Source organism: Musca autumnalis, unplaced genomic scaffold (assembly GCF_047663935.1).
Source record: "Musca autumnalis isolate F117 unplaced genomic scaffold, ASM4766393v1 scaffold_5, whole genome shotgun sequence".
In the NCBI taxonomy this organism is placed as follows: domain Eukaryota; kingdom Metazoa; phylum Arthropoda; class Insecta; order Diptera; family Muscidae; genus Musca; species Musca autumnalis.
Genome location: NW_027412088.1, coordinates 53,342,801 through 53,369,906, shown reverse-complemented (window position 1 = coordinate 53,369,906; position 27,106 = coordinate 53,342,801). Strand labels below are relative to the sequence as shown.

The 27,106-nt window shown below is 36.6% G+C and overlaps 1 long non-coding RNA gene across 2 annotated transcripts in view; it reads left to right on the top strand.

Annotated features, from left to right (window-relative positions):
* The window catches only part of LOC141387534 (uncharacterized), a 59,478-nt gene extending 32,830 nt beyond the window's left edge, over window positions 1–26,648 (top strand). For both annotated transcript variants that reach the window (XR_012408579.1, XR_012408578.1), the window contains exon 3: window positions 26,367–26,648. This is a non-coding gene — a long non-coding RNA (uncharacterized lncRNA). The remainder of the gene's footprint in view (window positions 1–26,366) is intronic.
* Window positions 26,649–27,106: the final 458 nt, after the last annotated feature.

Genomic DNA, 27,106 nt, shown 5'->3' with positions numbered 1-27,106 from the left:
AGACATAGAGTTTTTTGTCGTTCAAAGGGATTCCATGAGCAGACCAGTTGATGTGACAGGTTGAGATGGAAGCAACAGATATGAAGAACTAAAATTAACTATAAACTGTTACAAATATCTGTGACTACAGGATATGATGGCAGATAAGGGAATGGTAGGCAGGTTGAAATTAAATACATATGATTTTGTTGGGAGGAAATATGGCAGAAGAATAAGTTTCCAGGCTTAGATAATCAATGGAAACATTTTTAAATAAATGCCCACGTGTCAGAAATTGATTATTAACCAAAAAATAAAAAAATCAATCAGGATACTGTTAAATTAATTTTCATCTTTTTTATTTATTATATCAAACAAATAAAATTGTGCCATTTAGTATTAAAGTACAGTCGAGCTTCTCTAAAACGAACGTTTCCGCAAAGAATAATTCTCTATAACGAATCGTTTTAGAAAACAAAAATCTGAATTTTTTTCCATAAATTGGTTCGAATGTGCCTTTTCTTAAAAAAAATAAAAAAAAATTAAACCAAACTGCGTTTAATACAAAAAAATTTACAATTCTAAAAATATTTCGCCCCCATTTAACAGTTTCTAACCTAAATAGCCTAAAATAGCTTACCACAAAACGGACACAAAGAGTACAACGTAATGCTAACTAATCTTCCACTCAGACACAATGGAGGGCCATTGGTTGAAAGACGAAACGACGAAACAACATTTAAATTTCCATGACCCTATTCGCTCTCCCCACAAACATGCAAATCAATGCTGCTGCTATCCAATGTCGATTTCAAATTATCCTTTGTGAATTCTCAATACAAAAGAAAAAATGCAAATCTCTTCCAATCTGTGTTAGTTATTAATATTCATTAGCAAACCTGAATGGAAAAAATTTCAATTAATTGACATCTTTTTTTCGGTTTGTATGTTTTTTCTGTCTTGCTTTTCCTCGTCTATTTCTGTTTGTGACCTATGTACTTGTGTGTGGGTGTTGCGAATCTAATCGAATATTTTTGTTAACATTTAAAGGGAAATGGAGCTTTTGTTTGCGATTCAATTGTATGGTCAATAAATATCGAAAGAAAGAACAGAAAATTAAAGACAAATAATGTTGGAGATAGTGTTGCCATCTTGGGAGGGGTTCGAAAAAAAAAATTTAAAAGGCCACCTTGTATTTTACTATATGTGACGGAGATTTGGTCTTTTGCTATAAAAGACCAGGTCGTTTTCTTCCATCTGGTTTTCTTCTAACGAAGACTTCAATATGGTCTTCCTCCAAGAAAACCAGGTGGACTTCTTCTATAAAAGACTGATTAAACCTGTCCGATAGACGATAAGTTGCACTTTGTCTATAGAATACACGAAGACCTATTGAATACAATATGAACTTCACCTATTAAAGGTCCAATGGCTTCCATAAACCCTGTCTGAAAGAAAGGGTGCATCTATAGACCCTTTCTGAAATAAAGAGTTCTTCTTGAGGACGATTCTGAAAGAAACTATGCTTCTCTAGACCCTTTTTGAAAGAAGGGGAGCTTCAATAGACCCTTTCTGAAAAAAGATTGCTTCTATGGACCGTTTCTGAAAGAAAGGTCCAATGGCTTCCATAAACCCTGTCTGAAAGAAAGGGTGCTTCTATAGACCATTTCTGAAAGAAAAGCTGCTTCCATAAACCCTGTCTGAAAGAAAGGGTGCTTCTATAGACCATTTCTGAAAGAAAAGGTGCTTCTATAGACCTTTAAGAAAAAACAGTGCTTCTATATACCCCTTCTGAAAGAAAGGGTGCTTCTATAGACCCTTTCTCAAAGAAAGGGTGCTTCTATAGACCTTTTCTCAAAGAAAGGGTGCTTCTATAGACCCTTTCCCACAGAAAGGGTGTTTCTATAGACCCTTTCTCAATGAAAGGGTGCTTCTATAGACCCTTTCTCAATGAAAGGGTGCTTCTATATACCCTTTCTCAACGAAAGGGTGCTTCTATAGACCCATTCTTAAAGGAAGGGTGCTTCTATAGACCATTTCTCAAAGAAAGGGTGTTTCTATAGACCCATTCTTAAAGAAAGGGTGCTTCTATAGACCATTTCTCAAAGAAAGGGTGCTTCTATAAACAATTTATTTTAAAGAAAGGGTGCTTTTATAGACCTTTTACAAAGAAAGGGTGCTTTTATAGACCCTTTTACAAAGAAAGGGTGCTTTTATAGACCCTTTCTCAAAGAAAGGGTGCTTTTATAGACCCTTTCTCAAAGAAAGGGTGCTTTTGTAGACCCTTTCTCAAAGAAAGGGTGCTTTTATAGACCCTTTCTCAAAGAAAGGGTGCATTTATAGACCCTTTCTCAAAGAAAGGGTGCATTTATAGACCCTTTCTCAAAGAAAGGGTGCTTTTATAGACCCTTTCTCAAAGAAAGGGTGCTTTTATAGACCCTTTCTCAAAGAAAGGGTGCTTTTATAGACCCTTTCTCAAAGAAAGGGTGCTTTTATAGACCCTTTCTCAAAGAAAGGGTGCTTTTATAGACCCTTTCTCAAAGAAAGGGTGCTTTTATAGACCCTTTCTCAAAGAAAGGGTGCTTTTATAGACCCTTTCTCAAAGAAAGGGTGCTTTTATAGACCCTTTCTCAAAGAAAGGTGCTTTTATAGACCCTTTCTCAAAGAAAGGGTGCTTTTATAGACCCTTTCTCAAAGAAAGGGTGCTTTTATAGACCCTTTCTCAAAGAAAGGGTGCTTTTATAGACCCTTTCTCAAAGAAAGGGTGCTTTTATAGACCCTTTCTCAAAGAAAGGGTGCTTTTATAGACCCTTTCTCAAAGAAAGGGTGCTTTTATAGACCCTTTCTCAAAGAAAGGGTGCTTTTATAGACCCTTTCTCAAAGAAAGGGTGCTTTTATAGACCCTTTCTCAAAGAAAGGGTGCTTTTATAGACCCTTTCTCAAAGAAAGGGTGCTTCTATAGATCTTTCTCAAAGAAAGGGTGCTTCTATAAACCCTTTCGCATAGAAAGGGTGCTTCTATAAACCCTTTCGCATAGAAAGGGTGCTTCTATAGACCCTTTCTCAAAGAGAGGGTGCTTCTATAGACCTTTCTCAAAGAAAGGGGGCTTCTATAGACCCTTTCTCAAAGAAAGGGTACTTCTGTAGACCCTTTTTCAAAGAAAGGGTGCTACTATAGACCCTTTCTCAAAGAAAGGGTGCTTCTATAGACCCTTTCTCAAAGAAAGGGTGCTTCTATAGACTCTTTCTCAAAGAAAGGGTGCTTCTATAGACCCTTTCTCAAAGAAAGGGTGCTTCTATAGACCCTTTCTCAAAGAAAGGGTGCTTCTATAGACCCTTTCTCAAAGAAAGGGTGCTTCTATAGACCCTTTCTCAAAGAAAAAGTGCTTCAATGGACCCTTTCTCAAAGAAAGGGTGCTTCTATAGACCCTTTCTCAAAGAAAGGATGCTTCAGTGGCCCTTTCTCAAAGAAAGGGTGTTTCAATGGACCCTTTCTCAAAGAGAGGGTGCTTCTATAGACCCTTTCTCAAAGAAAGGGTGCTTTTATAGACCCTTTCTCAAAAAAGGGTGCTTCTATAGACCCTTTCTCAAAGAAAGGGTGCTTCTATAGACCCTTTCTCAAAGAAAGGGTGCTTCTATAGACCCTTTCTCAAAGAAAGGGTGCTGCTATAGACGCTTTCTCAAAGAAAGGGTGCATCTATAGACCCTTTCTCAAAGAAAGGGTGCTTCTATAGACCCTTTTTCAAAGGAAGGATGTTTTTATAGACCCTTTCTCAAAGAAAGGGTGTTTTTATAGACCCTTTCTCAAAGAAAGGGTGCTTTTATAGACCCTTTCTCAAAGAAATATTGCTTCCATAGACCCTTTTTCAGAGAAAGGGTGCTTCTATAGACCCTTTCTCAAAGAAAGGGTGTTTCTATAGACCCTTTCTCAAAGAAAGGGTGCTTCTATAGACCCTTTCTCAAAGAAAGGGTGCTTCTATAGACCCTTTCTCAAAGAAAGGGTGCTTCTACAGACCCTTTCTCAAAGAAAGGGTGCTTCTAAAGACACTTTCTAAAAGAAAGGGTGCTTCTAAAGACACTTTCTAATATACAGGGTGCTTCTATAGACCTTTTCTGAAAGAAAGGGTGCTACCATAGACCTTTTCTGAAAGAAAGGGTGCTACCATAGACCTTTTCTGAAAGAAAGGGTGCTACCATAGACCTTTTCTGAAAGAAAGGGTGCTTCTATAGAGACTTTCTAAAGGAAAGAGTGCTTCTATAGACACTTTCTGAAGGAAAGAGTGATTCTATAGATACTTTCTGAAGGAAAGAGTGCTTCTATAGACCCTTTCTCAAAAAAGGGTGCTCCTAAAGACCCTTTATGAAAGAAAGGGTGCTCCTTAAGACTTTATGAAAGAAAGGGTGCTTCTAAAGACCCTTTATGAAAGAAAGGGTGCTCCTAAAGACCCTTTATGAAAGAAAGGGTGCTCCTAAAGACCCTTTATGAAAGAAAGGGTGCTTCTAAAGACCCTGCATGAAAGAAAGGGTGCTTCTAAAGACCCTTCATGAAAGAAAGGGTGCTTCTAAAGACCCCTCATGAAAGAAAGGGTGCTTCTTTAGACCCTTTCTCAAAGAAAGGGTGCTTCTATAGACCCTTTCTCAAAGAAAGGGTGCTTCTATAGACCCTTTCTCAAAGAAAGGATGCTTCTATAGACCCTTTCTCAAAGAAAGAGTGCTTCTATCGACCCTTTCTCAAAGAAAGGGTGCTTCTATAGACCCTTTCTCAAAGAAAGGGTGCTTCTATAGACCCTTTCTCAAAAAAAAGTTTGCTTATATAGACCCTTTCTCAAAGAAAGAGTGCTTCTATAGACCCTTTCGCAAAGAAAGTGTGCTTCTATAGACCCTTTCTCAAAGAAAGGGTGCTTCTATAGACCCTTTCCCAAAGAAAGAGTGCTTCTATAGACCCTTTCTCAAAGAAAGAGTGCTTCTATAGACGCTTTCTCAGAGAAAGGGTGCTTCTATAGACCCTTTCTCAAAGAAAGGGTGCTTCTATAGACCCTTTCTCAAAGAAAGGGTGCTTCTATAGACCCTTTCTCAAAGAAAGGGTGCTTCTATAGACCCTTTCTCAAAGAAAGGGTGCTTCTATAGACCCTTTCTCAAAGAAAGGGTGCTTCTATAGACCCTTTCTCAAAGAAAGGGTGCTTGTATAGACCCTTTCTCAAAGAAAGGGTGCTTCTATAGACCCTTTCTCAAAGAAAGGGTGCTTCTATAGACCCTTTCTCAAAGAAAGGGTGCTTCTATAGACCCTTTCTTAAAGAAAGGGTGCTTATATAGACCCTTTCTCAAAGAAAGGGTGCTTCTATAGACCCTTTATCAAAGAAAGGGTGCTTCTATAGACCCTTTCTCAAAGAAAGGGTGCTTCTATAGACCCTTTCTCAAAGAAAGGGTGCTTCTATAGACCCTTTCTCAAAGAAGGGGTGCTTCTATAGGCCCTTTCTCAAAGAAAGGGTGCTTCTATAGACCCTTTCTCAAAGAAATGGTGCTTCTATAGACCCTTTCTCAAAGAAAGGGTGCTTCTACAGACCCTTTCTCAAAGAAAGGGTGCTTCTATAGACCCTTTCTCAAAGAAAGGGTGCTTCTATAGACCCTTTCTCAAAGAAAGGGTGCTTCTATAGACCCTTTCTCAAAGAAAGGGTGCTTCTATAGACCCTTTTTGAAGAAAAGGGTGCTTCTATAGACCCTTTCTCAAAGAAAGGGTGCTTCTATAGACCCTTTCTCAAAGAAAGGGTGCTTCTATAGACCCTTTCTCAAAGAAAGGGTGCTTCTATAGACCCTTTCTCAAAGAAAGGGTGCTTCTATATACCCTTTCTCAAAGAAAGGGTGCTTCTATATACCCTTTCTCAAAGAAAGGGTGCTTCTATATACCCTTTCTCAAAGAAAGGGTGCTTCTATAGACCCTTTCTCAAAGAAAGGGTGCTTCTATAGACCCTTTCTCAAAGAAAGGGTGCTTCTATAGACCCTTTCTCAAAGAAAGGGTGCTCTATAGACCCTTTCTCAAAGAAAGGGTGCTTCTATATACCCTTTCTCAAAGAAAGGGTGCTTCTATAGACCCTTTCTCAAAGAAAGGGTGCTTCTATAGACCCTTTCTCAAAGACAGGGTGCATCTATAGACCCTTTCTGAAAGAAAGGGTGAGTCTATATACCCTTTCTCAAAGAAAGGGTGCTTCTATAGACCCTTTCTCAAAGAAAGGGTGCTTCTATAGACCCTTTCTCAAAGAAAGGGTGCTTCTATAGACCCTTTCTCAAAGAGAGGGTGCTTCCATAGACCCTTTCTCAAAGAAAGGGTGCTTCTATAGGTCCTTTCTCAAAGGAAGGGTGCTTCTATAGACCCTTTCTCAAAGAAAGGGTGCTTCTATAGACCCTTTCTCAAAAAAGGGTGCTTCTATAGACCCTTTCTCAAAAAAGGGTGCTTCTATAGACCCTTTCTCAAAGAAAGGGTGCTCTAAAGACCCTTTCTCAAAGAAAGGGTGCTTCCATAGACCTTTTCTCAAAGAAAGGGTGCTTCCATAGGCCTTTTCTCAAAGAAAGGGTGTTTCCATAGGCCTTTTCTCAAAGAAAGCGTGCTTTCATAAGCCTTTTCTCAAAGAAAGGGTGCTTTCATAGGCTTTATCTCAAAGAAAGGATGCTTTCATAGGCCTTTTCTCAAAGAAAGGGTGCTTCCATAGGCCTTTTCTCAAAGAAAGGGTGCTTCCATAGGACTTTTCTGAAAGAAGGAGTGCTTCCATAGGCCTTTTCTCAAAGAAAGGGTGCTTCTATAGACCTTTTCTCAAAGAAAGGGTGCTTCTATAGACCCTTTCTCAAAGGAAGGGTCCTTCAATGGACCCTTTCTCAAAGGAAGGGTGCTTCTATAGACCCTTTCTCATAAAAAGGGCGCTTCTATAGACCCTTTCAGAAATAAAGGGTGCTTCTATATGCCCTTTCAGAAATTAAGGGTGCTTCTATATACCTTTTCTGAAAGAAAGGGTGCTTCAAAAGACCTTTTCTGAAAGAAATGGTGCTTCAAAAGAACTTTTCTGAAAGAAAGGGTGCTTCTATAGACCCTTTCTGAAGGAAAGTGCGCTTCTATAGACCCTTTCTGAAGGAAAGTGCGCTTCTATACACCTTTCTGAAGGAAAGGTTGCTTCCATAGACCCTTTCTCAAAGAAAGGGTGCTTCTATAAACCCTTTCTCAAAGAAAGGGTGCTTCCATAGACCCTTTCTAAAAGAAAGGGTGCTTCCATAGACCCTTTCTAAAAGAAAGGGTGCTTCTATAGACCCTTTCTAAAAGAAAGGGTGCTTCCATAGACCCTTTCTAAAAGAAAGGGTGCTTCTATAGACCCTTTTCTGAAAGAAAGGTTGCTTCCATAGACCCTTTTCTGAAAGAAAGGGTGCTTCTATAGAACTTTTCTGAAAGAAAGGATGCTTCTATAGACCCTTTCTGAAGAAAAGGGTGCTCTATAGACACTTTCTGAAGGAAATAGTGCTTTTATAGACCCTTTATCAAAGAAAGGGTGCATATTAAGACCCTTTATAAAAGATAGGGTGCTTATTAAGACCCTTTATAAAAGATAGGGTGCTTCCATAGACCCTTTCTAAAAGAAAGGGTGCTTCTATAGACCCTTTCTAAAAGAAAGGGTGCTTCCATAGACCCTTTCTAAAAGAAAGGGTGCTTCTATAGACCCTTTTCTGAAAGAAAGGTTGCTTCCATAGACCCTTTTCTGAAAGAAAGGGTGCTTCTATAGAACTTTTCTGAATGAAAGGATGCTTCTATAGACCCTTTCTGAAGAAAAGGGTGCTCTATAGACACTTTCTGAAGGAAATAGTGCTTTTATAGACCCTTTATCAAAGAAAGGGTGCATATTAAGACCCTTTATAAAAGATAGGGTGCTTATTAAGACCCTTTATAAAAGATAGGGTGCTTCCATAGACCCTTTTTGAAAGAAATTGGCCTTCTGAAGCACCCTTTCTCAAAGAAAGGATGCTTCTAAAGACCCTTTTTTGAAAGAGAGGGTGCTTCCATAGCCCTTTCTGAAAGAAATGGTGCTTCTATAGACCCTTTCTTATGGAATAGGTGCTTCTATAGACCCTTTCTGATGGAATAGGTGCTTCTATAGACCCTTTTCCAAGAAATTGTGCTTCTATAGACCCTTTTATGAAAGAAAGGGTGCTTCTATAGAACCTTTTCTGAAAGAAAGGGTGCTTCTATATACCCTTTGGTGAAAGAAAAGGTGCTTCTTTAGACCCTTTTGTGAAAAAAAGTTCTTCTTTAGACCCTTCCTGATGGAAAAGGTGCTTCTTTAGACCCTTTTGTGAAAAAAGTTCTTCTTTAGACCCTTCCAGATAGAAAGGGTGCTTCTACAGACCGTCTTTGAAGAAGGGGGTGCTATTATAGACCCCTTCTGAAATAAAGGGAGCTTCTATAGTTCTTCTCCTATAGATCGTTTATCAAATAAAGGGGGTTTCTATAGTTCTTCTCCTACAGACCCTTTATCAAAGAAAGGGTTGTACTATAGACCCGTTCTCAAAGAAAGGGTTCTACTATAGACCTTTTCTCAAAGAAAGGGTTTTTCTATAGATTTTTCTCAAAGAAAGGGTTCTTCTATAGACTCTTTCTCATAGACAGGGTTCTTCTATAGACCCTTTCTAAAAGAAAAGTTTCTTTTACAGACCCTTCGGCCTAGTACCTTTTTTCTATAGAAGACCTGGTATTCTTTCTATTTAGAAGATTATATAGAAGATACTACTTCTGTAAGGGACTAAATTGCCTATATTTAAAAGTATTGTTTAAAAAATCTGTAACTATGGCTCAGGTGGTTTTTCTTCAATTTGTGACATTTGTGTTTTGAACAAATAACTCGGTAACATTGCAAATGTCTGTATGTCTGACCCATTGCTTCACATCTCCACAAAATTTGTGTGGCCATTTTTATGAGGGTGCTTTTCGATTTCACTTTGTGAAAGGGAGAGGCACAGCCGTACACAGAGGGTAATGTGTTCTTTGAATTGTTTGTTTGTGGCATAACAAATCTTTCACAATTTACATTTTCGTTTACAAATAAACTTTTCCAAGAAAAATCACTGCCATACGCACAAACATATACAAACATAGCAAGTCTCATTTATTTTCTCGTTGAGAGATGAACTTTCTAAAATTGAAATTCATCTACCACCGGTTGTGAGGCCTATCAACATTTATTCGCAAAGTGGAGCAGGGCCAGGGTATTTATTTTGCTTTGCTCCTAAATGTATTTTACCAGGATAATCCTTACAACATATTTTTCTTGTTAGCAGTTAGTATTTCTGCTGTCGGTGTGGGTGTGTGGTTGGACATTTTGAATAGGTTTCCAATACTTTAGTTAATGGTGATATCTTAATCCTATTAGAGTAAGAAATCGAGCATTGATGGAAACAGAGGGTATCTTTATCAAATAAATGATTTGAATGTTGTGTTCTCTACAAAACCATGATGGTTGATTTGAAATTTTAGGGAGGTTCTGGCATATTTGACTGTGTGTTTCAGATATCTTTAGTTTATAAATTATCCAAATAGTTTATTGAGCTAGTAGACTGGTAGTGACCACCCCATCAACTTATTTTTTGAAACAAATAGTGTTTCATTGTTTCTAAGCATTGAACAAATTCATAAAATAGAACTACTTATTGTTTTTGGAGAAGTGGCCACCAGCCTGCTGGTATCCTCAATAAACTTTCGCATTATCTTTGTGTATCCTTCTTGTTTATGACCGAAAAACGAGACATTGTGTCTGTTGGATTTTATCTTTTCGAATATTCACGGCTGAATGCGTGTGAATGTGAATTTGTTGCTGTTGTTTTTATTCCCCCCTTTGGCTCATGGCCCGTAGTATTTTTAGGATGAACAATGGCCACCATATAAATGGCACCTACCAGTAAGAAAACACAAAATCAATTTGTTGCCATTGATTTTTATGGTAGTTATTCTACATACATATCTTGAAAAAGTTTCTGAATTCATGCATAGCAGATTGAATGAGAGAGATGCGTTTTTTTCTTCTAGGTTTTATATGGATTTCAATTAATTAACTTGTTACAAGGGAATGGATGTGAAACGAAAAAGGGAACAAATGCGGGTTGAATTTGTCTTCGGAAATGTGGAGGAGGGAAAGATTTTTTGGAATTTTAGGAGGTTTTCTAGGGCAGAGCCGGTAGTTTCTTAAATATTTTTTGGTGGTCTAATAGAGGAAAATATTGATTGTTAAGAACTTTTTTCCTGCGCAAGGGCGGATTTTTTCAAGAAAAGTTTGATGGATCAAAAGATGTTAAATTTTGAACAATTTTTTCATAAATCAAAATGTTGATTTTTAATAGGAGTTCTTTTTTTCAAAGGTTTTTAAATGTGTGATTTTTTTTTAAAGACCACTACGTGTGCTTTTTGAAATATTTATAGATCCAATAAACTAAATTGCTTGGTAATTTCTGTATGATTTTTTCGAAGCAAGGAAAGTTGATTTTCAAATGATTTTTTTGAGTAAGAAATGGAATTTTTGAAAGATTTTTATCTTGGCAAAAAGACTTTTTGGGAGCAATAAAGGAATCGTAACGTTTTGTAAAAGGATGCTATTTGCTATTTCAAGGATTTAAACTGGAATTTTTACTGATTTTTGTAAGGATCTTTTGAGGTCAATACGTAAATTTTAAAATAATTTTTCCAAGGACCAAGTAGTGGACCGTTAAAGATTTTAAAATTGTTTTTTCTAAATATTTTTTGAAAAAAATTATAGAACCAAAAAGTGGATTGTTTGGAGGCTTTTAGTCAAATGTTTTTCGAAACAAGAAAAGCCGATTTCTTACTTCCAGAGGAAGTTTTAAAAGATTTTTTGCGCGACTAGCGTAGGAGACCAATAATTGTATTTTTAAAGAATTAGTGTGTTAAACAAAGTTTTAAACAATTTTTTCATGGATCAATACATACCTTTTAACATTTTATACTCTTTTACAAATTTTTCGAGAATCCAGACGTTACAAATATTGGGCCAAGAAACGTTGTTATTTAAACAAATTTCGGAGGAAGAAATGAGCTTTTTAAAAAAATTTTAAGACAGAAAGTTAATTTCTCATAACATGAAATTTTCAAATATTTCTGAAACAAAAACGTGGATATTTTTAAAGATTTTTTCAAACAAAACCGTTTTTTCAAAAAAAAATCATAAACAAGTAAAAAAGTATCAGTCGGCTTTGCCGACAGAGATATACCCTCAGCCTGTGTATATTGAAACAATTTTTTCCCAAAATACGTATGTATGTATTAAGGGGGTTTTTATAATTTTGGGCGTTTGAACCGATAAAAATGTTGATTAGGATAAAAGATCAAAAGCTTTGCGGAGGAGATACTGAAAGGAATGGATCGACATTGACCATTATGGAAGTGGATCTCCAGCTACAACATATGGTACCATGGGGGGTTTTTACACTCTTCGGGCTGTTTGCTCAAGAAGTATGGACCTAAAAAAACTTTTACCATCGTAATTGAAGCAGCGAATGCAAGTTGCTTCAACAAAAATCAAAGTGATTCGATATCAGGTATTAAAGTGAACTTATCCAAAATTTTGTGTGGGAGGTACCGGATGGAGTGAACAAATATAGTCCATATTTGAACCTGATCTATACCTGGTAGATATATTAGGTTGTGTAAAGTATAGACCAATTCGGCAACTTCCTTCAAGAGTTACCGTACGAAAAATTTTTCCGAACATTTTTGAACTTTTGTGGGGGAGGTACCTGAAGGAGTGGACCGATATGGCTTATCTTCAAACTTAAACTATGTTTCGACAAAATTTTACTAAGGACAAAATTTGGACCGAATTGGCAGATCCGTTCGAGAGTTATCTTGCGCTCTAACCACCTCACACGGTGTCATCAGGGTTGTTTGCAACTTTCAGGCTATCTTCTCAGGAGTATGGACTTGCCCCTGATAAATCTTGTACCGTCGTATAGAGGGCAGTGAATACAAGTTGCTGAAACGAAAATCAAAGCGATTCGAGATATGTCCCTAAACTGAACATTTCCGAAATTTAATGTGGGAGATACCCGAAGGACTGGACCGATTGTGTCTATATTGAAACTTTATTTAAGTCTGGTACACATTTCACGATGGGCAAAGTATGGGCCAAATCGGTTACTCCCTTCAAGAGTTATCGTGCGCACAAATTTTCCGAACATTTTCGAACTTTTGTGGGGGAGGTACCGGAAGGAGTGGACCGATATAGCCCATCTTCGAACTTAACCTAAGTTTGGGTAAAATATTACGAAAGCCAAAATTTGAACCGAATTGGTTTAACCGTTCGAGAGTTATCGTGCGCTCCAGCCAGCCAGCCAGACAGGCAGACAGACAGACAGACGGACGGACATTGCTCAATCGACTCCAAATTGTCTGAAACACATTTCGTCCAAACATACTTGGGGTCTAAAACCATTATTTCGATGAGGCACATTTCGCCCGTATGAAAGTGTATATACCCTCGTTAGCATAAATGCTGAGGGTATAAAAATGGATTTTTTAAGGACAGATACTTGGGCCTTTTTTTGAAAACACATAATTTTTTTTTAGAAAAAAGTGGACATTTTATATATTTTTTAGAAAAACCTGGATTTATAAATACGTGGATTTTTTAAGGATTTTTTCAGAAGAAACGTTGATTTTTACATCATTCACGCTAACTCTGCTATGCTCTTTTCAAGTCTGTCGGTCTTTCTGGCTAGCAAGGGGAGAGCACGATAACTCTCAAACGGACCAGCCATTGGCCCCCGTAATATTGTGTCCAAATTTGATTAAAGTTTGACTATGGGCACTATCTGTTGAACGCAGCAACCGTCCAAACTTTGGATCTCATAATATTTCGTCCAAATGTAGTTTCACTTCAGAAATGGTACATATCGGTCTTCGCCTTAGAGAACATCCCCCACAAAAATTCAACATTTTTGTTTAAGTGCAGTTTAGAATCTGTTCGTAGATCCTTTGCAAAATTATACCGATACTACTCTTTGTGGTCCTGGTTAAGCGATATTAAGTTTTTCGCGGGCAATTCCATGCTACCTAACATAGTGGTCCAAAGCCTCTAAGTTATACGGTTACCAACTGAAATGACTTGTGGACACAAGGAAAGTAATGACACCTAAAATAAAATCCACTTCCAAATTAGACTATGTCGGTCCATTTTTTTCAAGTACATCCTCCGCAACACTTTTGAGCTTCAATTAAATTTTTTGTCGGCAAGTCCATACTTCCAAAAATGGTCCGAAAGATACTTTTTTACTTGTTAAGGCTTTTGAATTTGAATATGTCAAAGATTTTTTTGTAAGGACTTTTAAAAATTTTAAAAATATTCTGAGGAAGGAAAACGTGACTTTAAAATAAATTTCCATAACTTAAAAGTGGATTGCTCGTCGAATTTTAGTGGAATGTTTTTCAAAGCAAGATATGTACTTTTCTAAAAATTCTTTGGGAGGAAGATATGGGAATTTTAGAGGATTTTTACGCAAAGAAAAATATTCTTTTCGAGAACCAATATCGAGGATCAAGACATACCTTTTAAATATTTATTCAAGGACAAAGACTTACTTTTTTAATAATTTTTCGAGGACCCAGAATTATATTCCTAAAGAATTTTGGGCCAAGAAACGTTGATATTTGAACAGCATTTCGGAGGAATAAATGAGATTTAGAAACGAACTTCTGAAGACAAGAAATTAGTATTTCATTTTTTTTTAAGGTCACAATTTTTTCGAAGGTCGAGGTCACAAAGTTCGAAGTGTGCAAGAATATGTTAATTTTTTTTCTTGGAAAAGCATGGATTTTTCAATTTTTTTCAAACAAAAACATGGATCTTAAAGACTTTTTCAGACAAAAACGTGAATTTTTAAATTTTTTTTTAGCAAAAAGCGTTTCTTAAAGATTTTTCAGACAAAAAAAAAACAAGACTTTCCGTTTTATACATTTTATAAGGATTCTAAGAAGGATTCTCTTAAAGATTTGTCGGAAACAATAAACGTTATTATTACCTCAGCCTTTAGGCTAGAAAGGGTGTATGGGAAATATTGCCAATTCTTTCATATTCCATTTTTGAAAAAAAAATTTTATTTTTTGAAATTTCATTAAATTTGGACATATATAGCGTGTTTCGTGCATCAAATACCTCAAATCTGCCTAAAATATATATGAGAGCTATATCCAAATCTGAACCGATTTCTATATAATTTGGAACACTTATTTCTAGGCCAAATTCCGGCAAACATTCCGAATTTTATTGAAATCGTACATATATAGCGCGTTTCGTGTATCAAATTCCTAAAATCGGCCGATAATATATAGGAGCTATAGCCAAATTCGAACCGATTTCTATATAACTTGGTACACTTATTTCTAGACTAAATACCGTCGCACATTCCAAATTTAATTGAAATCGGGCATATATAGCGCGTTTCGTACATCAAATACCTAAAATCGGCCGAGAATATATATGGGAGCTATATCTAAATCTGAACCGATTTCTATATAATTTGGCACACTAATTTCTAGACTAAATTCCGTCGCACATATCAAATGTCATTAAAATCGGACATATATAGCATGTTTTGTGCACCAAATGCCTTAAATCGGGCGAAGATATATATTGGGGCTATATCCAAATCTGAACCGATTTTTACCAAAATAAATAGCGTTCGTCCTTTGGCCAAAAAAACTATCTTCCCCAATTTTCATGCGAATCGGACAGTAAATGCGACCTGTACTTTGTTTACAAAAATACATGGACAGACGGACATGCGTAAATCGGCTCAGAAAGTGACTCCATGTATATCCCTAAAATGAACTATGGGTCTATCTCGTTTCCTTTTGCATGTTAGAAACTAATGCACAAAGACATAATACCCCTAACCAGAAGGTGCCCAGCAAAAATTTGGATCCGGTAGTCATTACGTAACCCTTTACAAAGTAATGTAAACAAGCTTCTTTTCGCATTACAAGTAATCTGAAAAGTAATGGGTTACTTCTTAAAAAAATTACAAGGTAAACCTACTTACTTTACTCCGACTATAAATCCTACGGTTGTGTGTTCAACGCTCACTGTCGGCACGCGAGTTTCTTTAATTAAAAATTAAATGTGCGCTGCACATTTAAGTTCTTAAGCAACCCTTAATATTCGTGTGCGTGGCATAGTGTGTAGTGTCTTTGGCTAGAAATCAGAGGGTTCGTGGGTTCAATTCAGACAGACAGCGAAAGAAACAAAGTAAAATAAAAGTAAGAAGTGTGATGCAATTAAAAACAAATTCTCTACAACAACTGTTCTAAAAATAGAATTTTTTTCACCTTACTTTTCAACTTCTAGTGGCCACAGAATAACTTGTTATTCTAGTGGTCATAAAATAACTACAAACTGAGCGCGACATGCCCTTGTAAAAATAATGGGGAAGAAAGGGGGTTTGAGAGTAGTTTCGGCTGACAAAAATCCCTTACGACACCCATGATTTTGGGAGGACTTTTTTTTTGCTGGGTGGTGTAGGGTATAATTAGCTCCGAAAAATATGATATTTAGAGAATTGTTCGCACAAAATTTTCGCATTTGGATATATATTTTTGAGAAGCTGTATAGGCTACATTCACGCCGCATATATCAAATGACACAGAATCGCAAGTTCTACAATCCTACATATGATTTTTTGAAAAACCTGTTTGCGGATCGAAATTAGAAGAAAATTTCAAAAAACACTTAAAATCTGGGTTAAAAATGTCAGCATCATTTAATTGGAAAACCGTGAAAAGTGTGGTTTAATCACAAATCGAAATAAACAAAAAAAAAAAAAAAAAAAAAAAAAAGATGGCTTCAACCCTTTTTTAGCAATTTTTTAATATAAATATAGCCTCAGCTTACTTGCAAATTAACTTGTAAGACCAATATTTTCTGCCAAGTCTAAAAACATATCATTTTATCCGTCAGCAGTTACTTTGTGTAATATACAACCATCGCGAGTTATAAAAGGGTAAACCTTGGCTTCAACTATGATAAATTTGCCCATATACACTTTGATACGACCAAAAATATGCCTCATCGAATTAACGCTTTTAGAGCCCAAATATGATTGGACGAAATTCGTTTCAGACAATTTGGAGTCGATTTAGTCACGTCCGTCCGCCTGTGTGGCTGGATAGTGCGCACGATAACTCTCGAACGGATCAACCGATTCGAACCAAATTTTGGTATAGTAATATTTTGTCCAAATTGAAATAGTTCAATTATGGACTATATCGGTCCACCCCTTCGGGTACCTCCCACACAAAATTGGGATAAAGTGATGTTTAGTAGCTCCTCTCAGATCGTTTCAAATTTTTTTCAGTAGGTTGTCCTTGCGGCTCCTTTTACAACGGTACAATTTTTTTGCGCAAGTCCATACTTCCTGAGATATTGGCCTAAAAGCTCCAAGAAACCCTGACGGCATCAAACAAAATGACAAATCCGCAAGATAATTCTTGCAGGAAGTTTCTGATTGGTGCAGACTTTGCTCATCGTATTATTTCATCCAGTCATGTACCAGGTTGGAATATGGACTGTATCGGTGCACTCCTTCAGGTACCTCCGACACAAAATGCGGAAAAAGTGAAGTTTAAGATCTGCGTCAGCACAGCTGACTGATACTTTCTTACTTGTTTTTTTTTTTTTATAAATTAAAAAAAAGAACATTTTTAAGATTTTGTAGATAGAAATAATAGATTTTTACAGATATTTTTTGAGTTTTAAAAGATATTTAAAGGAAATGATCGCAAGACTTAAACTAGGTTTGAGCAAAATATTGCGAAGTGCATAATTTGTTTCGAATCGGTTAATCCGTTCGAGAGTCATCGTTCGCATCAGCCAGCCAGACAAACGGAAAAATATACAGACGGCACAAATTTCGGTATATATACACCAAATTACGGTGTATATACCCTAAAGGCGAGAGTATAAAAATTGACCATACCGGTCCATTTCATAGGGTACCTTCCTTATAAAAGTTCACCATTTTTCTTTAAGTCTCATAAATGAATTAATTAATTAATTAATACATACACTGCCGTTCACATGAATAGAACCCCCCAGCAAAATTGTATTCAACCTCAATTTTTTCCTAATTATTCAAAATATGAGGTTTTTATGTGTGAAGGACTTGGGCGTCAATTTCTTTCACCCTAAATGCGCACGAAAATTTACAAAGGAGTTCTAAAACAGGCATTTCCAGTAGTGAGAAGTATTTTCAGATATCCCGAGTGGCGATTTCATCACGATTTTATAAACTTTTGTGCACCTCGAGTCACCAAAACTTAAATATTTGAAAAGAAATGCGGATATCTTGCAGGGGCCGACATATTCTACAGTGGTAAATATTCTCTAAAATGTATAGGAATGACTTATGTGTCAAATATACGATTAAAGGAGAAAGTACGCTTCCAAAAATAAACTTGTTGAAAGAAAAAAACAAGCTTTGTTAGGTATTACACCTGATTATTTAAAGAATTCTTGCCAAAGCAGGATATACGGGTGTATCCTTAATCAGGAGGGATATACTTTTACTGAATATTACTGAAAGTACTTCGTTTTCAATATAGAGTGAATATGCATCGATATTCTAATACAATCTTTCTGTATTCCCAAGATTTAAAGGGGGGTTCTATTCAAATGAGCCAAATTTTTTACTTCAATTTTTTAATTTATTTTGCTTTCCTTGTATAATTCTTATACAAATTGGATTTGAATGCAAATGAATGACTAAGTTTACTCCAAATACAGGAAGCAAAGTATAATAAAACTTAAAAACTACATTTCTTGTATAATTCGGAAAAAAATAAAGGTTGAACCCATGAAGCTCGGGACCTGTTTTAATTTCTTAATAATGTTCAATAGACGTAAGACCTTCTAAAAGAAATTTGTTGACCGCAATTCAAAAAAATTTTTGATGGACTTAAGTAGCGTGCATTTTTTTAAAAAATGTTTCCGTGGACCCACGAAGCGTGGATCTGTAAACTATTTTTCCGTGGACCCACCAAGTGTGGATCTGTAGAAGATTTTTCGTTTTCCGCGAAATATATATTACTAAAAGATTGAAGTAGATATGTTGTCATGGACCTTCCAAGGTTTTTTTTTGTTGGCCAAAACAGGAGCTTAAAATCTGAAGCATGTATTAATTATGTTATGCACTTTGTGCTTGTACAGAAAAAAATTTTCTAAACTTTGCAAAATAATAATGAAATATTTACAACTACATAATATGCCTGTTCCAGAACCTGGAAGAAGTTAAGCTGGGTACACATTGTCAGTTTTGAATGACAGCTTTGTTGTTACCTGCTAGTGTGGCCGTTCAATTTTGTCATTCATCATGCAACCACCAAATGTTTTGTGGTTGCTGGACGGTTTGACAGTTATCGATAATTGCGAAATATCGACATTCAAAACTGACAATGTGTACCCAGCTTTACTAATTTTTTACTACGATAACATTTTTTCCTTTATGTTATCGAAAAAATAGTAGAAATTCGTAGATTCTTGCAGTTCTGGAACAAAACAATTGTTTCTCTTATTTTTGTAATAGCAGTTCAAATATGTTTCAATGGGGGTATACGTGACATCAACACTCATACGACACCCTGTTCAATGGAATGTCCCCCATATAAAAATGTCAAAACTCATTTCCTCAGCATTTAATGTAATGAAGACCTTCATTTATTGTTCTTATTTTTAGTTTTATTCCTTGGAGCCACATTTGTTCCATTTGTATAGATCATGACACAAATTTTCTTCTACAACTCTACTAATTACGAAAGTTTTTCATGGATTCTTTTGCAAATCTTGGCATTTGTTGAGTGTCAAAAAGTTGTGGAAATTGTGACAACGACATTTATCCTGAATTTGTACACCAAGCCTTTGTGTGTGTGTGTGTGTGTGTACGTTCATAACTGGAAAAGTGGTGAAGGAAATATACTTTTGCCTGCATTATCAAACTTATGTGTGTCAATGTTCCCTAGTATCAATGTTTTGGTTGAAGGTATTTTGTGTAATGATTGCTATTACACAGACACACACACCCTCTTCCTTACGTGCCTGTATAGATCTTCCTTTACCTTATTACACATAAACCTTCAAACATCTATCCATGCACACTGTTACAGAATACACATATAAATTGTTGCTTACCACATTTATGCTTAGGTTTAAGAGGGGTTTTATGCTTTATTTCGATGTGTTCTCATCGTTAACAACATCGTCATCTCCATCTCAGTTTTTTATCATCAGCATCACTAGTTGTTAACTTTTCTCTTTGCCTTCTTCCTTTTGCTTTTTTTGCCTTGTTGTATGTACTTTATTTCGTTTGTTACCCTTAGCAGGTTTGACATACTTATATTGTGTCATGGGGAAGGAGAGGGGTGAAGCTTGCTCTTTATGCCTACCTCCTTTCCAATTTTGCTCTTATTCTTTTTTACCTTTTTTCCACCTGGAATTTTGTTGTGTTTGATTCTTTTTGTGGCTGTTGTTGTTTACTTCGATATTTCAAGACTTACCTACATACATACATTTTTGAGAAGGGTTCGTTTACGTTTTTCTTGTGTGGTTGTGTTTGATTGAGTGTTGTTTAATTCACATTACCTCTACTATTCTTGAGCTTTTCAATGCTAAGTTGACTGATGGGGCGCTTTTACTTGCTAACAATCGAAGGTAGACTTTTAGGCATATAACCATATATTTCAAAATGTACATTGTTGTTGTTGTATTTTAAACTGCGATGTAAATGGTTTTTATGGTGTTCAACAAAAAATCTGTTTGACTTTAAGATGCAAAATATATTACATACCAAATTTAATTTTTAGAATATAGTAAAATATGAATTGTGCTATAAGACATTGGATATGCAAACACTTTGTCTGAGATCGGATCCCTATTAATTGAAAAAATTTTATACAAATCTTATAGTAAGTTGTGTAGGATAATGGAAAGTCTTTAATATTCAGTTTTAAGTTAACGAAAATGTTAAACACAAAGTTTTATATTACGTTATATAGCTCCTTCGCAGGCATGAAATCATTTTGATAGTAACGAACTGAAACATTTTGATGTTGTTCCTGAATAAATACGTGTAGTAATAATCAGAGAAAACCTAATATTTATTCAAACACAAATTGTAAGTAACAGCTAAAAATATTGACCTCATTACAAGGCTCGCAACAAAACAAACACTTTGGCTTGTGTATCACAATGGCCTGTAGGGTACTGCAACTCTCTTTATTAGTATGTTGTGAAAAATCTCATAAATATTAAAACTCATTAGGAAATGCGGTAATGATAAATTTTAATGGGATAACAATACTTTGGTAATTACAATTTGTACGCAGGATACAAACAAGCAAGAACTTCGTTTTGGTATTTAACAGCCACAATTAGCAAACATAAATACATAAAGATATTGCACGATGGTTTAACTTTTTTTGAAATGAATATGACAGGCATAAATGTATATTAAGAGGCTAAAACTATGACTATGTAGAAACTGGATATAAACAATCTGCAGCTATTTTGCCTTACCGACAAAAATCTGTGGAAATTAAACCGTAAAATTTTTAATGACAAGTAAAAAAGTATCAGTCGGCTTTGTGGGTCATCGTATAAATTTTGGACCAGTATGCCAGGAAGCAAGAATAGGAACAGAGGATCTTCGAACAGACCTTAAACTGCACTTAGACCCAAATGTTAAGCTGTTGTGGGGGAGGTACCCTAAGGAGAGGACTGATATGAGCCATTTTATAAGTTAAACTAAATCTGGACAAAATATTGGGGGATCCAAAGTTTGGACCAAATTGGTTGCCCCGTTCAGGAGATATAGGGCACACCATTTTAGTGAATTTTTTTTAATATTGAGGAGAAGTAGCGGAGGTTGTGGACGGGTTTGTCCATCTTCGAACTGAAACTAAGTTTGGACAAAATATGACGAAGGCCAAATTATTGTCTAAATCGGTTGATCACTTCGAGAGCTATTGTGCTTTCCAGCCACTACATATGGTGTTATTGAAGTTTTTTTTTACACCTTTCAGACGGTTTTCTCAAGAAATATGGGCTTGCCCCTAAAAAACTTTTACAGTCGTAACTGAGGCAGCGAATGCAAGTTGCTTCAACAATAATCAAAGTGATTCGGGAGCAGGTCTTAAAGTGAACATATCCGAAACGTTGTGTGGGAGGTACCCGAAGGAGTGGACAAACATAGTCTATATTCGAACTTGATCTATATCAGGTAGATATATTAGTAAGTGTATAGTATAGTATGGGGAACTGCCTTTAACACCCGTTAAAGGTAGTAAGCTAACATGTGCCGCGCGTTCACCCATAAGAACGTTAAAAACTTGGGTTGGGCGTCGGGTTAGTAACCCTCCACTAGAAAAAAACAGCCTACTATGAAAAAACGAAAGAAAAGAAAAACAAACCCCTCTAAAGATGACGAACCCCGCAAACGTTTTAAGGACCATGATCTGCGAATCTGCACCTGGAATTTCCGCACTCTTTATAGAGAAGGCACAGTCTTCGCATTGGCAGACGTACTTGAAAAGTACAAGACCGATATTACTGCCATACAGGAAATACGATGGATTGGGAAAGGCGTTACAACAACACCTAAAGGTGACACACTGTATTATAGCTGCCATGACGTAAAGCATGAGTTTGGTTGTGGATTCGTAGTTAGTCGGAGACTAAAACATCTGGTATCCAGCTTCACCCCAGTGAATGAAAGACTTGCTGCAATTCGAATAAAAGCTAAATTCTTCAACATCAGCTTTATTTGCGCTCATGCTCCCTCTGAAGAAAAGGACGAACAGACCAAAGATATATTTTACGAGCGCTTAGAAGAAACATATGACCATTGCCCTGCCCATGACATTAAAATCATTCTAGGCGATTTTAATGCCAAAATTGGAAAGGAGAATATCTTTGGCCCAACAGTCGGGAAATTTCAGTCTCCATAGTGAAACATCTGACAATGGTATGAGGCTGATAGACTTTGCAGCTGCAAAAAACATGGTAGTTAGCAGAACCAGATTTAATCATCTCGATATTCATAAGGGCACCTGGGTTTCTCCAGATCAGAAAACAAGAAACCAAATTGATCATGTTGTGATAGATGGAAGACATTCATCGAGCGTGTTGGATGTACGATCGTGCCGAAACATTGATTCGGCGCAAACATTGATTCGGACCACTACCTTGTTGCAGCAAAGGTACGCACCCGCTTAAACATAGCAAACAAAGTACGAACAGACACAACACGAAAGTTAGACATCGGTAAGCTGCAATCACAACAGATAGCCACAGCATATTCCACTCAACTAGCCCAATTGCTTAATCAAAGCACTCCTCATCCCGATAACATATCAGCGCAATGGCAAAGCATTGCCCACTCCATGCAAACAGCCGCAAAATCCATACTTGGATACCAGAGGCCTCCACCAAGGAATCCATGGTATGATCAGGAGTGTCGTTCTGCCACCGAAGAGAAAAATGCGGCATATAGGGATACTTTACAATCCGTAGCAACGCGTAGCGCACGAGAGAGATACAGGGAGAAAAGGAGAGAGGAGAAACGTCCTTTCCGCAGGAAAAAGAGAGAGATGGAAAAGCGGGAGGGTGAAAAAATCAAGATGTACAGGAGTCAGAATGAAGTCCGAAAATTCTACCAAAGAGTCAAGCATCAAACTGATGGCTTTGGTACAGGCACATCCTCCTGTAGAGACCAGCAAGGTAATTTGGTAACTGATACAGATAGTGTACTCAGGATATGGAAAGAACATTTTTCAAAACTGTTGGTATCCAATAGCAGCGAAGACGACGAAGATACCACAGTCCCAATCCCAGAAGATGGTATTGAATGTATACCGCCCAGCCAAGATGAGGTAAAGACAGCAATAAATCGGCTGAAGAATAATAAGGCAGCAGGAGCGGATGGCTTACCAGCCGAGCTGTTCAAACCCGGAGGCGACACGCTGATAAGGTGTATTCATCAGCTAGTTAGCACCATCTGGCAAGAAGAACGAGTACCCGACAATTGGAACCTGAGTATCCTGTGCCCCGTCCACAAGAAGGGAGATAAGACTGTATGCTCTAACTATAGGGGCATAAGTCTACTCCCTATTGCCTACAAGATCGTGTCAGGGATATTGTGCGAACGACTAAAGCCAATGGTCAACGAGATAATTGGACCATACCAATGCGGCTTTAGACCTGGCAAGTCCACCATTGACCAGATATTTACCCTGCGGCAAATCCTGGAGAAGACCCAAGAGATGCAGATCAACACCTACCACCTTTTTGTCGATTATAAAGCAGTTTTTCAGGGGCAAGTCCATATTTCTTGAAAAAAACAACCCGAAAGTTGTCAAAAACCCCTATGGCACTATATGTAGTGGCTGGAGGGCGCTAACCGAATACTGCGTTCGTCCACACTTTGGATATCGTAATATTTCTTCGAATATTAGAGGAAATTCGAAGGTGGTGCTTATAGGTTTACTCCTTCCGGTACCTCTCCCACAAAAGTTCCAAAATATTCGCAAAATGGTACGCGCGATTTCTCATAAACAAAGCAACCGATTTGGTCCAACATTTGGATCTCTAAATATTGTTGAAACCAAGTCAACGTTCAAATTTGGGCCATATATGCCAATCCTTGTGGTACCACCCACACAAATGTTCAACATTTGGACATTTTTACCGAGGGTTTTCCTAGAGGCCCTGTTTACAGCGATATTATGGTTTTCTGAGGCTAGTGTAATAAAAAAGCCCTATCTATCGATATCCCTGCAAATTTTTGAGCTTTAATCCTTTCCATACTTTTGTCGTTGCATACGCCCAACCTTTTGAAAACCCCCTAAATACATAAGTTTTTTTTTTGGAAAAAGTTCTTCAATCCTCTCAGTCTGAGGGTATATCTCTGTCGGCAGGGTATATCTCTGTCGGCAGGGTATATCTCTGTCAGGCTGTTTTCTCAAGAAGTATGGACTTGCCCCTAAAAAATTTTTTACAGTCGTAACTGAGGCAGCGAATGCAAGTTGCTTAAACAAAAATCAAAGTGATTCGAGAGCAAGTCTTACAGTGAACAAATCCGAAATTTTGTGTGGGAGGTACCCGATGGGATGCACAAATATAGCCTATATTCGAACCTGATCTATACCTGGTAGATATATAAGATGTGTAAAGTATGGACTAAATCGGTCACTCCCTTCAAGAGTTATCATGCGTTCAATTTTTCCGAATATTATCATACTATTGTGGGGGTGGTACTTGAAGGAGTGGACCGATATGTACCATTTTAGAAATTAAACTAACTTTGGGCAAAATATTACGAAAGACAAATTTTGAACTAAATCGGCTGATCCGATCGAGAGTTATCATGAGTTCCAACCACTACACATGGTGCCGTAGGGTTTTTTTAAACTTACGGACTATTATCTCAGGAAGTATGGACTTGCCCCTGATGAAACTTAAACCGTCGTATAGAGGACAAGTACAAGTTGTTACAACAAAAACCAAAGCGATTCGAGAGCTGTTCCTAAACTGAACTTCTCCGAAATTTTGTGTGGGAGGTACCCGGAGGAGTGGAGCGATTGAGTCGATATTGGAACCTCATCTTAGTCTGGTAGAAATTTCATGATGTGCAAAGTATGGGCTACATCGGTTACTCCCTTCAAAAGTTATCGTGCGCACACATTTTCCGAACAATTTCGAACTTTTGTGGGGGAGGTACCGGAAGGAGTGGACCGATATAACCCATCTCCGAACTTAAACTAAGTTTAGACAAAATATTATAAAAGTCAAATTTTGGACCGAATCGGTTGATCCGTTCGAGAGTTATCGTGCGACGGACGGACATGGATATATCAACCATTATTTCGTTGAGGAACATTTTACTTACATTGGAATAACAACGTAAAAGCCTAGTCGTTTGGTACAACTATAGTCATAGTTTATGGTATACTGCAATAGTTCGCGTATTATAATTGTGCGAACATTAGCTTCACCTACATTAATTTTTTTTTTTACTTTCACTCATAAATTTTCTTGATCAAGGCAAAATTCTAAGTCGATATACATACAAATGATCGTCACTTGGAATCACACTAGCGTCCGCAATAATTAAGCTAGAACATTCTATTTTTGCACCCAAGTGTATTTTTTCCATAGGCAGGTCAAGTTCGAGTGAAGATTTAAGCTACATTTTTTGATGCAAAATATGAAAAAACTCAAAATTGTAATTTGACCTTCAAGTCCTCTGCAACCGTTAGACCGAATTTGGTTGCTTTTGATGTTTCGGAAAGCTGAAAGTGTTATCAAAGGTTACAGAGTTTTGACCATGAAAAACGATTCTTAACCACTGTGCTTCGGCACTTAAGTAAAAATGTTTTCCAGTAAAGACCTTCGTGGATCTAAATGTACATTTCTAAGAAATTGTACGATGGGCCATGTTTCAGCCAAATCGGATACTTAATTCGTAAATTATTAAATTATCGTCCTCGTCTTACATTTGAGTTGATGCCGACAGGTTTATTTAGTTGGAACATTATCTCAGGAAGTACTGTTTTGAAAGGGACGTCGAGCACAACCTGCTGCAAAAAAGTCCATGCCGATCTGAGAGATACTCGAAGGAGTGGGCCGTTATAGTCCATATTCAAAGCTAATCTAATGTCTGGGGATAGTATTACGACGTGCAAAGTTCGGTTACTCATTTGGAGAGTTATCGTGCCCACTATTTAAGCGAAAATTGTTGAAATTTTGTGGTGAAGGTACCCGAAGGAGTGGACCAACATGACCCATCTTCGAACTTAATCTAAGTTTGGACAAAATATTACGAGAACTGAATTCGTGTGTTATCGTGCCAAACGGACATGCCTTAATCTACTCCACATTTTCTTAAACGGATTTTGTCCAAACATACTAGGGGTCTATAACCATTATTTCGATGAGGCACATTTTCATCGTGTCAAAGTGTATATTCCAACTATAGCCTAAAAGCTGAGGGTATAAAAACATATTTTAACTCGGTATCACCATAAATAAAACAAACATCTTCTGCTTTAAAATAAAGAAAAGGGTAAACAAGCTACCGCTCGCCATGAAAAATACGCTACGCATTTGTTCTAGTGGACCCCATCGATTGCTTTAAAATTAAATTTGAATTTTCTGCGGAATATAGCTTTTCGACTTTTCCTCCTACTGATTTTTATGACATATCTAAAAAGGATATTATATACAAATCTCAAAATTAATTAATAACATGTCTAGTTTGTCATTGCATAATTGATTAACGACTTATTTTTGCTTTCTTTTTTATTTGCAGCTTTGATGACAATATGTCACATACAAAACGGCCGTCAGAGATTGCAGTTAATAGTTTTCTAAAAAATTAATTAAGCTTATTAAAAATAATACTTAGTGCAATTAAAAAGTTAATTAATATAAATAATTATAAAACCACTATCTAGCCAAGATAAAATAGCAACAGACAAAAAAAAAAAAAACAAACCAAAAAAAGCAAAACAAACAATTCACAAAAGTGTTCCTGTAGAAATGAAAAACAAAAAAACGCATATAGAATATTAAATAAAAACACACAAAAAAACTTAATAAAACAATCATTAATGAGCAATTAAGCATGGCGTTAATCATACAAACACACTTTTCTCCCACACATCCACACACCTAATGGTCGTCTGAGCAAATGAACAAACAATAGTGCCATTGAAAACATTAATAATAAAAATTTTAAAACAAATTGTTATTGATATGCCATAAACAATATATGTATGTGTGTGTATGGCCAGAGATATATATATTTGCAATGAATATAAAAAATAAATATTTGTTTATTATAAATCCATAATAACTACGGACTATCATCACTAAAAGAGGGAGAGTGAGCGTTAAATTACCAATAAATATTTTTGTAAAAAATAAATTAAAATCTCAAATAACCATAAATGAAATAAACACTAATCTAAACAAAAATATCAAAAAGGTAAAATAAATAAAAACAACATTTTATTATTGTGAAATAATAGTGGCGCACATAAATCAAAT